The following is a 17,394-nucleotide window of genomic DNA, read 5'->3' as shown; positions in this document are numbered from 1 at the left end:
TGCCACCTGAAGAAAAATGCAGCAGAACACAACTTCATCTCATTCCCTTAGCTATTTTCAAGTGAACATACATTATACAAAGTTATACAAAGTTAAAGTAATCTATTTATTTAGAAATACAACCCAGCTGCAATTGGTTTGAACAAGAAAGGAGAACAAGCGCTCTGGTTTAGGTTCGGTGGGATAGTGGCAATACTAAACATACATAGTGGAAGAGGATAAAAATTAGGGACAATACAAATGGACTATGGCTGATAATATAAGGAGTCGGGCTAAATATCAACATATATTATTATGTAAAAATCCATAAAAGTCCAATTGAGGTCCAAGTCCAACAATAGTAAATGTCAATAAGTGGAAGTTTGCTGCTTTAAGGGCTAGCTCCGAATCACAGATGAAGCCGGTACTGTGGATACATATACACAAAGAAAAAACAGAGCGCCTCTAAGTGCAGCAGTTTATTGTAGAAGAAATCACAAAAAAATTTGCAAAATTTGTGCAATTGGTTTGAAGGGCATTAAAGGTAGTTTGCTTAAAGTTTTATGTATTTGTATTTTGCATGACATTGTTGATTATTATTTAATTTGTTACAAAGTATTTAGATAGTGCTGACAATTTATACAGTGCTTTCAACATCATCCCTGCCTTCAAGGAGCTTACAATCTATTTATTACAAAGTATGTATATAGTGCTGACAATTTATACAGTGCTTTCAACATCATCCCTGCCTTCAAGGAGCTTACAATCTATTTATTACAAAGTATTTATATAGTGCTGACAATTTATACAGTGCTTTTACATCATACCTGCCCTCAAGGAGCTTACAATCTATTTATTACAAAGTATTTATATAGTACTGACAATTTATACAGTGCTTTCACATCATCCCTGCCCTCAAGGAGCTTACAATCTAAGGTCCTTACCACGCATTCATACACACACATATTAGGGCCAATTTAGACAGAAGCCAATTAACCTACCAGCATGTCTTCAGAGTGTGGGAGGAAATCTGAGTACCTGGAGGAAATCCATGCAAGCACAGGGGGAACATGCAAGTGGATATTTTTTTACTGTTCAATCGCCCAACAAGGCAAAACTTATTTTCTATTTTTAAAAAAAGTAATATTTAACCTGGGGATCTAAAAGAAAGCTCACATAATCATTGGTCCTTCAGCAAATTCCCAAAATATTCTAAAATGTGTAGAGCAACGTAGAAGAGGTTGAGAAGATAGAGCTCTACTAATATTACTGCTATTGATATTAATGAACACACATGTCATAATACTAACATTGCTAAAATACAATCATAAAAGCAAAATACCTTTTTTTGTGACTTTTTAAAAATCAAGTAATGTTGACATTATGCATACAGGGGACAAACTGAAATAAACTAGGACAATTTTTACCTTTGGTGAAATGACAAAGGGAAGAAAAACATATATATATATATTAGATACATAGATTATATATATATATATATATATATATATATATATATATATATATATATATATATATATATATATATATATATATATATATATATATATATATAGATATAGATAGATAGAGGCTATAAACGAGGAAATAACCTGACTACAAAATGACATAGGAGACATAGCTACGCTAATCTATTATAAAGTTTGTGTTGCAAAATGACCCTTAAAAAAAAAAAAAAAAGAAAAGAAAGAAAGAAAACAGTCTATCCAGCTATTGCAGTTGGTGACATTTGTACCAGGCCATACAATACACACACCAAAGGGCAGGTCTAAACAGTGATGATTTCAATAAAATTCCACATTATCTGTATTTACCTGTCCAGGTTGAAATTATTATTATTAAATTCCTGAACATCCTGACAGCTTTTCATTTGCAGTTCTTCGCTCTTAGCTTTATTGAGAACAAAAATAAGAAAAAAATATTAAAGTTTAATTATTTTTGTGCTGCCTCTGCACAAATTAAATCAGGAAAGAAAATGTTCTTCCTCCAAATTCACAGGCAGGGTAGAAGTTTTGCTACTGTAATGTATTTGTAGGGGAAAATGTATTATTTGGTTGTCTGTCTTGATTCCCTTCGAAATGCATCAATTTTGTTTCGCTCCATAATGCAATGAAGGCATCTCTGTAGTGTGAATTATTAACAGGCTGGGTTCATAATCTGAAGAGTCCTGTTTACTTTTCTCAAGTCTCCCCATGTTTATTAGCTTTTCATCGATCTCAAATACATCTCATTAACGCTGCAAAATGAGCAGTTCAAATCCAAGGCAAGCCCTCCGTGTTATTTGATGGCTTACTTCTGTCACTAATCCCAAATACATTATTAATAAGTACTGAGCTGAACAAAACCTCCATATTACAGCTTTCACCAGTCAAACCTTCTATTAGGTTGATTCAATCAGCCTGAACTAGGATGGGCCATGTCACCCCCTGCTGAGAACTTTCACAAAAGTTCTTAAATTATTATCATTATTATTATTTATTGATTATTGGGTGGTTGCAAAAGTTATATCGGACATATTGCATGTTACATCATATGTTCAGTATACAAAAAGACTCAGTATATAATTCTTTACTATATACAGTTATATCATATATATATATATATATATATATATATATATATATATATATATATATATATATATATATATATATATATATGATATAACATATATATATATATACATATATAATGCTATTTTTTATAATATATATATAGAGAGAGAGAGAGAGAGAGAGAGAGTGAAGCAACATATTGTTATTTCGTCTTTGTGCATAGGCTATATATATATATATATATATATATATATATATATATATATATATATATATATATATTTATATTTATATATATATTTAAATCCCCCTCTCTCTCTCTCTCTCTCTCTCTCTATATATATATATATATATATATATTTATATATAATTTATATATATATATATATATATATATATATATATATATATATATATAAACATATACATTTACATCATTTACATGGGTGATATTGGATTTGCATGTGTATCATATCATGGGTGCTGGTGGATTTTCATGTGTTCCTGTGCTGTTGAAAGTTTATGTGTGTTTTATATATTGGGTAAAGTTGGATTTAAATGCCTTATATCATGACTGGTGCTGAATGTTCATATGTGCTTAATGATATGGGTCATTTTGTGTTTTTCATATTATGGGTGCTGCTGGATTTTTATACAGTATGTTGTTTAGGTGCCTTTGGGTTTGCATGTGTCTTAAGCTGGATACACACTATACAACTTTTTTTATTTCCTTCAACTAAATAGTGCAAGAGCCTGCCTAATTGCATACAAATTGAAAGTTTTCAGGTTTGACCCCATATTATATGGTTTTGGTAACTCTAAAGAAAAAAATGCAAAGAAAATTGTATAGTGTATATCCAGCTTTATATCAGAAGTGCTTGTGGATTTGTATGTGTTTCATATCATGGGTGCTGTTGGAATTGCATGTGTGTTTATTGAGTGATTTTTGGGTTTACATGTGTCATATATCATGAGTGCTGTTATGCTTTATATTGTGGGTAAAATTGGATTTCTCTGTGTTTCAAGGTGCCGTGATTATTTTTTATGTGTTTTAGATTATGGTTGCTGCTATTATTTTATGTGTGTCTTATATCCTAGGTGCTATTGGATATTTTGTGTGTTTATAAGCTTTTGAACCTTTATATGCGTATCGGCAAATGTTCACAGTAAAAAAACGATCATTTCTATAAATCAACAAGTCTCTGTCTATCATCTTTTTTTGAAAGTTTAGAACTTAGTACTTGATTAAATATCCCTAATAAAATGCACGTTTAGTGAAATGATACTTTGACAAAATGATACGGACCTGGATATATTAGTATTTAGAATCACTGCAGGGTTTGTGGAACTACAAGTTCCAGCCGCACACTGCATCCGGCATTTGTTAGACAACAGTCATTTAATAGAAAAAGCACGGGATCTCTTTCCTATCCAGCTCCAAGGACAACGTTAGTCCTGTACATGAACTGTCTCTTCTTTCCTGATTTCAGAAATAAAAATTGTCCGGTTACAGTAACAGGCGACTTGGAACGTATAAAAAAAAATATTTGGATCATTCCTAAAATGCATGAAACATATTAGCTCTAATCTCCATTAAAATATCCCAAATGTAATAACTTTTATATAATACTTTGGACTTTTACAAACAAAAAATGCCTATGACATCCATCCGCCATACATAAATGTAGAACAACGAACCTGTGACCCATGGAAGGCACACCAGCGCTGTTGTTGGCTAGAACTTGCTGGGAACTAGATTATATTTCACACTTTTTAGCTCCTTTTCCGATTTGTAATTGTAGATTGCACTATAGATCCATATATAAAATCTGCTATAGCTATATCCCTTTGTGTACATGTAACATCCATTGCTAAGTTAAATATTGGATAAAAAGGTTCAAGTTGAAGTTTTGGGTTTAGTACTTTTTGTTAAAACGCTGATTGGTGCTGCAAACAATGACGTCACTGTACAAGTGCCATTCTTATGTTTCTTTTTTGTCATCACTTATAATGAACACTATATTTATAGCTATAATTTTTCCAACGGGAGGGGGTAGTAACCGCCAAATGAGTTACTTCTACACTGATCACTAATGTGAGGAAATAATTTTTTTTTTAAGGCTAAAACATTTTTTATTGTATGTAAAAAATAAAATAAAATCTGCCCTTGGTTTTAAATATACTAGGTAAGCTATATTCTTTATTCTTTTACCTAAAACTATTCTTTTACTGAAAACTTTCTTAAACTTTCTGAGTATACTAGGGTACCATGAGCTGTAGACTTTTTCATTTTGGCAGAGGTTCTCCAAGACCTAGAAATTATTTCCAGGGTTCTCTGAGATAAAGAAAAAAAGTTTGAGATAGGATGCATACAATTATTATTTATATTATTATTATTATTATTATTATTATTATTATTATTATTATTATTATTATTATTATTATTATTTGCTGCAATTATTGATGGACCTTGCAGTTCTATCTCTGTTGCCGAAGACCAATTCCTACAGATTGCAATCAAACATTAATGCAAATTATTTATTTCCCATTGGTACTAACATTGCTGTCATTAGACAAAAAGTCATTGTATACTGTACATACTGATATGATGATAAACCCTTTGCTGATCTGGCACTGTGCAGATGATAAAACATCTGATAGTTCTGTAATTGAGCTGTACCTGAGAATGATATAAGAATGCAGTTTGAAGATAGAGTTTGGGATTTTGAGAAGTTCATTATCCAGAAATGCTCTATAATTATACCGACCCATAGGTGAATTTGGTAAGAATTATTACTAGAATATTTTGTGTTTGAGGTGGTGCTCATGATTTAACTTACTATACTGGGACATAAAAAAGTAGACCTATCTTGTTCAAAGTTTTTAGGACTTTCAAGGTGTTTGTACAGCTGATATTTTCAATTATTCCTCTGCACACTGGTGTTACCAGAAATATTTATTATATTTATTACAAATCTACTGTATCAGTTGGTATTTATTTTATTTATGTATTTATTCATGCATTTTTTTATTGTCCTTTTTTTTTTTTACCTTTTTTTTACTTTTTATAGTTATTTTAAGTGCATGGTGCGAACTAGCACATAAGTAGCTATTTTGCTGATAATACACAGATAGTAACATTATTGTTCAAAGCAGCATTAGTGATTGTTCAAATGTGTGTGTCATTTTGTTATTTGAGTGTTTGCATTCTCCCAAATGTTTGAAGTTAAGTTGCAACCTCTTATAACAGAAATTGGAGAACGTTTTTCCAGATTAACATACAAATATCCTATTTTTTCAAAATAAAAGTAATCACCCTATTAGTAAACTGGGCATTTTAAATGAGCACACGTTTAATGTTTAATGTAAAAGAGAATCTGCCAGAAAAAGAAGAGTACTTGGGACATGCAGCAGTTCATGGAATAGCTGAGGTCCCATGTTTTTTTTCTCTATAGTTGTTGGAGTCCAGATTACATTTAGGTTTGCTCAGACTTCAGAGACAAACTCAGCAGTAATGTGAGCTCTCAGGTGATTGTAAGGAAAACCAGTCACATATGAGAAATGTTTACAATGTATTTCCTATGCTGCATTTATGATACAATAATGATGCATTTTCAAAGATCTCTATTCAGGAAACCTATTAGAACAGAGCAAAAACACAATGGGTTGATTTATTTAAACTGGAGCACTCAGAATCTGGTGCAGCTGTGAATGGTAGCCAATCAGCTTCTAACTTCACCTTGTTCAATTAGGCTTTGACAATTACAATAAAAAAAAAAAAAAAAACTGTAAGCTGATTGGTTTCCATGCAGAGATGCACCAGGTTTTGCATTCTCCAGTTGTAGTAAATTGCCCCCATTATATGAAGATCACAACCAAAATCATAAGTTAACGCAAATAAAGCTAAATAAATTCAAAAACATGCCATAAAATAAATAACGTTGGTTCTATTGCTGGGTTTCTTCTAAAAATGCTAGCTATCTGGCTGCGCTGGGCTCTCATGCATCCCAGGCACAGACATGTAACAGGCTTGGAGTGAATGTAATTCAGAATTTATTGGGGGTGATTTACAAAAAGAATTATCAGCTGCTCACTTAGCAAAGTTAATTTTTTGCTGTGCTGACATGGCTGGACTGTTTTAAATGATCCAATCACATGTAAGCATAAATCCTCCATGCATTTAATTGGTTATTCTTAACAAAATACAATTTTAATTAATGTCACCTCATTCACTAAAGGTAAGTAAAAATTTTAAATGCATGAAAAACGCATGTTGATGCACTACAGTGCCATTAGTTCCTAATGGTGCCCAAATGCACCGTGCCAATGCTTCTGAATTGCAGCAGAACTGATTTCCATGCATTGTGGTGCAATCAGTTATCAAAATAGTACATGCACTTTCTTAGTGCAATCTTTTGTATCATGGCAGCCACTTCTAATAAATCATCTGCACTGATTTAATGCATGTTAAGATGCAGAAAAAAAGTGCATCAATGCACGTGCATCACCACAGCACACAGATGTGATCCTAGCCTTATTCATTTACTAAATCATGCAGTAATTCAGAAAGTACTGAAGCCAAAACATCATCATGACAGCCCAGCAAATAGCATTCTCTGAAAGGTTTCCTATAACAACATTCCAAACCACTTCACAAACCATATCCTAGATGTCCATGCATACTAGCCCCATGAATGTTGGTACTAATGAATTTCCAGCCACAAACAGAATATCTCCGGCGCTTGGAAAAATTCTATGTGTTCCCAAGGAGTGGGCTAAATCTCCATCTTGGTTCTATGTGGATAAATGCGGTCTTGCTGCCCCCAAAGACTGGGGAGTCTGGAACACGGTAACCACACAAAAGAAACACAAGGTGCACCGACCTAGTGCATTATCTCACAGCCAAAATATTTATTGAAAAAAAGTGGTAAGTATTAGGCCCCTTTCACACGATTGGACTGATCCGCATGTCCGTTTTTCAGGTGTACCTGATCCGGCCACCCATTCTCCTGGAGAGGCAGGAGTCAGCGGAGATGTGTCCGCTGACACCCGTCTGTCACTGTCATCCAATCCAACAAGATCTGCTTAAAACAAATGGATGGCGATACATTCGCAATCCGTCCAGCAGGTCGGATCGGATGGGAACAGATGATCCTCCATAGAGGAGAGTGGGACTCTGACAGCTCTGTCTCTGCACAGTGAGCAGAGATGGACCTGCCATCCACCTGTTCAGCGGGGATCAACGGAGTCCACCAAGTGGATCTGCCCCGTGAGAAAGGACCCTATACTCACAAACCCACTATAATAAAAAGCTCATCACAAATCCAGAATAGATACATCCATAATTTGTCAACTAAAGTTGCAGAGACTGAAGGTCCAATAGATTGGCTGACGCGTTTCAAGGCTTGTCCTCTTCATCAGAGCCAAAAGAACTACTTTATTACCCTTCTTAAATAGCAAAAATGACAAGGAGTGTGCTGAAATGTGGGCATCCCCACCCTGCCCCCTGGGTGGGTCGACCCCTTATGTCAGCAATAGACAGACACATAGTAAATAAACACATGATGAACATAATTGCATCCCATCATTGGGTTCATCATATCAGAATACTAAAACATACACATATATTATATGACCTGTATAAACTGTACATATATTATTAATAAAATCATTTAAAAAAGTAAGATCAATATAGCAACATGGATAACTGCTCTATAACATAAGAACTTTTACTTTGTTGGAAAGACATACACACAGACACACACACATATGTGTATATTTCAGCATGCTGAATGATGAACCCAATGCTGGGATGTAATTATGTTCATCACATGTTTATTTTACTATGTGTCCATCTATTGCTGACATAAGGGGTTGACCTGCCCAGGGAGCAGGATGGTGACGCCCACATTTCAGCACACTCCTTGTCATTTAGCTGGTTGCTAAATGGTAGACAACCCCAAAGCAATTACTGATTATATTGCAGCTTACCAATTCTTAGATGTGATGGCTGCATTTGTTTTCTTTTTTTAGGCTTTCTTTCTTCTAGTTTCATATGGTGATCCAGCCTGTAAGTCTGTTTTTTTTTTTAAGCAAGCTCTCCAGCAGAGAGTTTACATGGATGAGACCAATCATTTAACACTGGCAGGGGTGTTTACCATGATAAGCTTTTTATATTCATGTATTCATGTAAAACCTTTATCCCAAAGGGAAAGAAAACTGTTGCTGTAACTGGCTTTATAAAGTGTGAGCTGGAGTTTGGCTTCAATTTGTTACAGTATGTAAGTTTGCTAGTCCATCTAATACTCCCCTCCCCCAGACTGACAATGCTGCTGTCCAAAGGTGCCCCCGGTCCTCTAACACAGGAGGTGTGTCACTGGCCAGATCACCAGGTGAAAACAGAGGGGAAAAAGCCTAAAACAAACAAGGAACAAAGAAAACGAATGCAGCCACCACATCTAATGATTGGTAAGCTGCAATATACTACATTTTTGGTTTTGTGTTTATTACTATTTTAACATTTTTATAAGCCCACTCTTTATATGTATAGACATGATGATCATGACGAAGTGGCACACAGGGAATACTTTTTCCTGGGATATAACAAAAATCTGGTGAACTGAGACACAGTTATATGTTAGATACAAAAACCATTGCTGACAAGTAGAAATCATTCACTGTAGAATATCATTTTCCAGAAATGTGATGAATACAAATGACCATTAGAACAGAATAGTATTCCTAAATATATCTGCTACTGAACTCCATATTACAAAAAAGAAAACGACTGATCTCCCTGAAATCAAACAGATAAGATAATCACAAAGTATATGTTACTTTCATTCATAAACTAAGAATCATTTAAAAAAAGAAAAGCTTCTAGAGATCCTATGAAAGATCTGCCCATGTATAGACAGCCAATGGACTACAGGCCAGATTACCTACTGAGTACTGACATGGTATCATCGTAACCTATACCATGGCTACCTCTAGTGCATTTAAAGCTGAAAAACAGACATATATATATATATATATATATATATATATATATATATAAACACAACAAAAACAGTAATATAGTATTTAGAAACATAATACAAGTATTTTAAGTTAAATTAGTGTAAGATATTAAATCTGTCTTCATGTCAACCTCCTGTAATCCTCTGTACATCAACATAAGGAAGGGACAACACTGGGAACCAATCAGACTCCAATGCAGTTCCAAAATCTACTTCATTGTCCAATCATCTGGCTAGGATCTGTTATGATGTTAATAACTAAAAATATATATCCTGATATTTGCTCTTTTTCCAGGGTTCTTCATGCACTGAAAACTGCATATATAGGTATATATATACACACATGGTTTGATTTACTAAAAATTGAGGTTGCAAAATCTGTGCATCTCTGCTATAGGTGTGCACAGCCTATTGCATTAGGGTGTGCACCCCAAAGCTCAAACACATACTGTATGTGTGCATGTGTATATATATATATATACTGACAGTGTCAGTAAAGCAGTGGATGGTGTCAGTAGAGCAGTAGATGGTGTCATAGGGGCAGAGATTGGTGTCAGTAGGGCAGTGGACGGTGCCAGTAGTTTTTAATTTAACATTTTTTATAATTTTATTTTTTTAATTATTTTATTTTATTTTTTACAATTTTTTTTTTTTTTTTTTAGTAGAAAAAAGAAAAAAAAGGTGAAATATCAGGGGTCCAAAAAAGGGGGAAAATGTGCAACATGGGGTAATTAGGGTGTGCCCAGGCACACCTGGCACACCCTGTGCGCACGCCTATCTATCTCTGCATTGATACCAATCAGCTTCCATCAGTGTAATTGAACAAGCTGAAATTGGAGGCTGATTGGCTACCATGCACAGCTGCACAAGACTTTGCACACTCTGGTTTTAGTAAATATACCCATTGTATATCACAAAAGTTTCCTACTTACAGCTTTTGTTGTATATATAAGGCTGCATGTACACATAGCCTATTATGCCCGCGGGCCGTGGGAAAACGTAAAACGCGGTCAAAGCGTTCCTATCATGAGCGCGATTCAGAGAGGGAGGTTGAGGGAGGTTGAACTTCCCTTAACTGCAGCAGCTCCTAATGTACATGGACACATAGACTGCATTCTCACCCCGGCGATTTAAATCCGCCCGTGATTTTAAAGCGCCAAGGTGTGAATGACAAATTTCAGAATGCACATTTGAGATGCCATTTATTTGAATGGCACCTAAAATTGCAGTGCGGTTCTGCCACAATTGTCGGACAATAAATCGTGCTGCAATCGCAGCAACCCGCATCATGTGAAGCATATCACAAAAAAGAAGCTCTTGAACTTATTTTGGGCAACAAGCTTAACGCAATGCGGTTTGCCGCAATTGCAGCGTGATTTATCGCGTGACAATCACGGCAGAACGGCACTGCAGTTTTAGGTGCCATTGAAATGAATGGCATCTCAAATGTGCATTCTGAAAATTGTTATTCACACCTCGGTGCTTTGAAATCGCGGGCAGAATTGCGGCAAATCTGCCAGCGATTCAAAACGCTGAAGTGTTAATGCAGTCTTATGGAGTTGAGTTTAGGAGCTTAGGCAAAAAAAAGCCAAACGCTCCTAAACTCAAGTTTAGGGGCTGTAGTGTACATGAAGGCTAACTGGGATGACCATATTACTGGTATGACCAAGCTGAGCTCCTACAGTGGAATTAGAGGACCAGGCAGAGCTATCTGGTCACATGACAGGTAATACACTTCCCCATATTGGTATCTCAGCTCTGTATTTACCTACTTGTCTAGAGCCATATGACCATATATACTTAAAGTGTACCTACAGCCTAAACATTTTTTTTTTTTCAGTTTTAACCACTTAAGCCCCGGAAGATTTTACCCCCTTCCTGACCAGGGTTTTTTTTTTGCGATTTTTTACTGTGTGACTTTAACGGACAATTGCGCGGTCGTGCAATGCTGTACCTAAACTAATTTGACGTCCTTTTTTTCCGACAAACAGAGCTTTCTTTTGGTGGTATTTGATCACCTGTGCGATTTTTTGATCATGCGCTATAAACAAAAAAAGAGCGTCAATTTTGCAAAAATAACAATATTTTTCACATTTTTTTATATGAAATTCCCAAAAAAAATGTAAAAATCAAAATTTTTTAACATTTTCGGCCAATTTGTTTTATGCTACATATGTTTGTTAAAAAAATCGCAAAAAGCGTATTTTGACTGGTTTGCGCAAAAGTTATCGCGTTTACTAACAAAGGGAAAGATTTTTGTAATTTTTGGTGTTTTTTTTTTTAACGAGTAATGGTGACGATCTGCGATTTTTTTTGCGGGACTGCGACATTGCGGCGGACAGATCGGACCCTTGACTGACAGTTTTGACACTTTTGGGGTTACCAGTGACATTACTGCAGTAATCAGTGCTATACATATGCACTGTTACTGTAAAAAATTACACTGGCAGGGAAGGGGTTAACTGTATTGGAGAGGGAGGGGTTAAGTGTGTCCTAGGGGCGTGTTTCTAACTGTGATTGGACATGGCTACTAGTGTAAAAACAGAGATCAACGGTCCTACATAGTAGAACCGTCTGATCTCCATTTTTACACAGGGGAGAATGACAGGCGGCTTTGTTTACATTAGCCGCCTGCCTTTCTCCCTTCCCGGCGAACGATCGCGAGTGACGGGCGGACATCGTGTCCGCCGGTCACACACACTGACTTGTTAGGGAACGAGCCGGGGCGGGCGCGCGCCCGCTATTGGCTCACAAGCGAGTGACAGGCTAGTGACGCACCGGTACGTCACTTTGCCTGGCCGGGGCTGACCGCTGCAGTATATGTACTTGCGGCAGTCGGCAAGTGGTTAAATAGAATGGAGAAGGGTTAGAACCTCTGTCAGGTTTTTTTTTATTGCTGTCTGTTTGTCTTGGTGTCACCAGCACAGAAAGTGTTAGGAAAATTCTAAATTTTCATTTGGCACTGAAACAGGAATAGAGTGGAAGTCTTCCAGTGGCGTTGCATAAGAGTTTGTTCCTGTTGTGTCTATAGAACATGAAAGGGATTCTACCCAACGAGACATAGATCCAAAGGGGCTAAACCATTTCTTTCTCATTCCACAAATGTTGTTGCCTTTAGATATACTTAAGGGTAGCCATTAGATGGTCATCACCAGGTCAGCCCATGTCAGCAAGATCATTTGAATCTCATTATGTCGGATCAGCTGAACTTCTATCTGGCCTGATTATCCTAACAGATGCTTGTATCTGACTGATCACTTGCATTTATGGTCTTCGATGATCAGATTTTTATCAATAATGATTGTACATGAATGAGTTATCAGTGAAATGACATTTGATAGATTGGGGCAGCTTTACCATAGCGCCACCCCTTTCCTGGTTTCAAGGGAATTAGAAGTCGGTCAAGCTGGAATTTTTGGTCAGTTATCCTTGTCAGAGTCACAATTATGAGGCTGGCGCCAAGAGGGTTTGACCATTCTCCTTCCTTCCTCCTCCTAAGACTTTGGATATAGCCAATTATGCATGTTAATCATTTAATAGAAGACCATCCAGGGGTCATTAGGAACAAACACATGATGATAAATGATGATGATGATGATGGGTAATTTGGAAAGGGCCACTGCATGTACATAGAGATATGTGATCATTTAAACTAGATACCTATTGTCATACCGGTTGAAATATTGCTGTGTGTGTGCCTAAGTTTAGCAACAGCCATTAGAAAGAGAAAGTTGATGGCAAGCAACCGGATTTGTTCCACATGGATTACCATGGACACTGGATATGTTAATATGATGTAATGGCATGCATTCACAATTAAGTGCTTGCAAATGACAGATGGATCTCTTGAAATATTATTTTCTTAAAAAGGAAAAATACCACTTCTTACAAATAAAGAATAAAGGAATGGACTGGCCTTGATGGTCTTTGGACATATCTTGTTTGTCTTTGGCTGACACCCTATCCAATGATGTTAAACAGAAAATAAATAATTCTGCAGTAATGCATGTTAATTATGTACACCAAGTTTGCACTTTGCTTGCACTTCACAAATGTTTGTACAGTGTTAGGGGCATGAAGAGAGCAGGACTAATTAGCTAGTGATTACAGCAGTTGTTGTCAAACTTTGCTTCGGGCAAGCGGCACCGCTATATCACCAGTCTGAAGGAAGCTTCAATGACAAGTGGGGAAGAAAGTGGAAGGTATTAGTAATTAACTGGTTGGACTAAAACTGGTTTCATTCATTTTCATTGAAATTACATTTTATTGGATAAAAAGTTTCTTAAAATTGTGTTCTATTCTGAATGGTTGTTTCATGCATGTTTTTTATAACTTACAAGCTTCTATTATATCCTTAGTGATGATACCATTAAAAAGGGTTTTTATAGCTAACCAGTTCAGGAAACCAGTCACGTCCTTACAACGTTCAAGTAGCCAGTTGCTGCACTTGAATATTTATAGGGCAAGGCCAAAGCCCCGTACACACGGTGAGATTATCGAACGATCTATCGCCCGTTTTTTGTGGCATGCTAGTCTGATGTGGAAAGTGAAGAGGTTATTTTCATACGAATTTTCCCGTAGGACCAAATTCTACTTCAGAAGTGATGTCATGTGTTGGATTGCTTTGTATGTGTTCTTTCGTCTCTGAGCATGCCTAGTCTTGCTCTTAAGATTTTCTTCTGTCGAAATCTGTACTAATGAGACGAAAATCGGGCGTTGTATTACGGACAACAAAAATTATATAGCCTGCACATCAGGATTTTGTCAGCCGAAAAGTCAGAGTTGGCTGTCGAAAGCACCATACTAACAATCCGAAAATCGACAGATCGGTTGTTGGACGAATTTTCCCTACAGATTTTCTTATCATGTGTACGGGCCTTAAATCTAGCCACTTTGGACCGAAGCTTGCTCAACAGGTAGCTGGCTATAACTTTCATCCGTTCACTAGGCTAGGCCAATATTCAACAGGGAGCCAATATGAACACAAAATGATAGAAAAGGCAATGGACCCAGCAGACAAGCAACTAGATGCATTTTTCAGATTTAGCCGTTTATATTGGGCTGATTTGACATGCGAAATCTGAGCCTTTTGCCGGCAACGTCACCATCTGAAATGGTGCGATGCCGCACCGATTCCCCCGTAGTTTCTGTATTACTTTTGGCGACTTTGGGGGCAATTTTAATAGACATCTGTGCAGGAACTTGCACAGATGTCCTTCAAATAGCCCCCGAACTCGCACTGACAAGCGGGTCTGAAATTCAGCTGAACTCGCACTGACACGCGGGTCTGAAATTCAGCTGAACTCGCACGATTTCAAACCTGCCCTCAGTGTGAACCTTGGGTTTTTAAAAAGATGATGGTTATTTGTCTCATTGAACACCGTCTATTGCTATATTTGTGTTTTTTGGGGGTATTAAAGGATTTGTAAAGTCTGAAGGTTTTTTTTTTTTATCCTAATGCATTGCCAGCACCCCCTAATACTTACCTGAGCCCCATGTCTGTCCAGTGATGTCCACGAGTCCCTCGACCATCCGGGACTCTCCTTTTTGATTGGCTGAGACACAGCAAGGGCACCATTGGCTCATGCGGCTGCCAGTCAGGAGAAAAAGAAGGCGGACGTGGGCTGAACTGCTCCGTGTCTGAATGTACACGGGGAGCTGCAGCTCGACTCGGCACTCAACAGGATTGATGGTCTGATATTGGATGAGATAAAAATACTATGCCTGTTAAAAGAACTGCTATGACAAAACAGTTTTTTATGTATAAAGTAAAAAAAGCTACTAGTAACATTATCAGGTATAGGGTGGTTGGTGGAACTAAGTGATTTACTGAAGCTATGGAGACTGTCTACTTAGTGAATATTACTACAAAAGATGAACCTGTGTTCATTTTGAATATGCAATCATGTGTGAAGGAAATTTAAAAAGCAGGATTTTTTGGTAGTACATCATTAATTGATGGATTGATTGAAGTGAACACGGCTTCACTATATACTAAGCTCAGTAAACATTATTTTTGCTAAATGTACACTCACCATCACCACACCTTTAGTAAATTACGCTCCCTGTATATATATCTTTGCACTCTTCAATCAAATATTCAGTGCAGCGATTCCGGTCCTCTTCATTCCTCTGAAATTTCTGCACGTGGAGATTAATACCTTCAGGTTTCTGGGCTGAATTCAATAGAAAAATTCTCAACTTTGACCTGAAACGTCATCCCTCCTCCTCTATTGAAAAAGGGTTTTTTTTTGCTGTCACTGTGTGACAATTTCAATGACAGACGAAACGCATTGGGCGGGACTAAGATCTTTGATTTCATATCCGCTAACAACAATTTTGGTCAGTGGAATGCACACCAATGCTAAATAGAAAGTAGGGCAAGCGGTCCCTAATATACCGGTGGTGTGATCCATGTTTGATGCTGGCATTAATAAAATTTTAATGTGAGTGTGCACAGTGGATGTTTTGAAAATAGTTTAATCCTGCACAATGGCTATCTTCTCTTGTTGTTTATCTTTTTGAATGGTGGATGCCGAGAAACACTGCAACAATCTCGGGGACATTTCTGATACTCGGGTAACTTAATCTCGCCCTACCTCCCTTTGGCAAAGCCCATTGGTTTCCACTAGAGTCACACGTTCTGCAAGATTCTTCTGGTGAATTACACATGGTTATCTCACTGTAAAATTGTTTAGCAATCTCTACAGCAGGGGTGTCAAACTGGCGGGCCTCCAGCAGTTGCGTAACAACAAGTCCCATCATGCCTCTGCCTGTGGGAGTCATGCTTGTAACTGTCAGCCTTGCAATGCCTCATGGGAGTCCTGCAACAGCTGGAGGGCCACCAGTTTGATACCTGTGCTCTACAGCATCATACAATTCCTACACCTCAAAAACCATAAGAAAATGCCAAACAACAATTTTTTTCTTACTTGCAAATCCACCATTTTGTGTCATCTCTTATCCAGGGCCGGTCTTCCATCCTATCATTGGCCGACTTTGAGCCCGTGCTTTACAAAGATTCCCACGCTTAGGAATTAAGCTTCTTCCTTTACACCACCTTCCTTTTCCTCATCAATAAAATTAAGCCTTTCTATGCCTTGGCCTGGGTGAAGAAACTGGAAAACTATCGCACAGAAGAGCAATGGTTGAATGCCTAATCTTCCACAGCTCGCACTTCACTCAATATTTTATCTGTAGAAAGCTCCTGCAAGGTGATGTACCATTGGCACTTTTCCCCTGGCTAGAATCTTGAAATATGTTTCTTCCTGTTCTTCTATTTGTTTCCAAGGCTGTGGTAGCCTTGGCACCATACCAGAGGCGTAACTAGAACCTTCAGGGCCCCGATGCAAGAAACCATGAAGGGGCCCTTCCCTTCAAGCCTGGGGCTCTTCCCACTGATCCTGGGGCCCTTTACTCTCGTTGCGGGTCCTTTATTAGGGTCCCGCAGCGGGACCCTTTCACAATTACTGCAGTGGGCCCCCTTCCTGCCATCTTGGGGCCTCCCCACAGTGGTGGAATGCCAGGGCTTGGTTGCAAGTGTGACCTTTGCGATCTTGGAAGTTCACCCACTGGTGTCAGTAGTTTTTATTTTTTGGTATTTTAATTGCATTATTTTTTATCATTTTATTTTATTTTTTACAATGTCACTGACTATGACTCTGTCCATTCAGAAAAAAAAGGAGCTGGTAAATTACATAGTTATCAACCCCTTTCTGGCTCTCTATTGTGACACATCCCCTGCAGGAGCCAGCAGGAGGGGGGGGGGGGAACCAGAGGAGCACACAGGGGCCCAGAGACACCAGAACTCAAGTGAACTG

At 37.4% G+C, this 17,394-nt stretch overlaps 1 long non-coding RNA gene across 1 annotated transcript in view; it reads right to left on the bottom strand.

Annotated features, from left to right (window-relative positions):
• Positions 1-1,813: 1,813 nt before the first annotated feature.
• Positions 1,814-17,394, bottom strand: part of LOC309564505 — a 50,398-nt gene continuing 34,817 nt past the window's right edge. Inside the window, exon 3 of the long non-coding RNA XR_014225750.1 lies at positions 1,814-1,890. This is a non-coding gene — a long non-coding RNA (uncharacterized lncRNA). The remainder of the gene's footprint in view (positions 1,891-17,394) is intronic.

The sequence above is a fragment of the Pelophylax lessonae genome, assembly GCF_965119305.1.
Source record: "Pelophylax lessonae genome assembly, chromosome: 9".
Classification (NCBI taxonomy): domain Eukaryota; kingdom Metazoa; phylum Chordata; class Amphibia; order Anura; family Ranidae; genus Pelophylax; species Pelophylax lessonae.
Note: the sequence above shows the minus strand (reverse complement) of the source record. Positions and strands in the feature narration are given on the sequence as shown.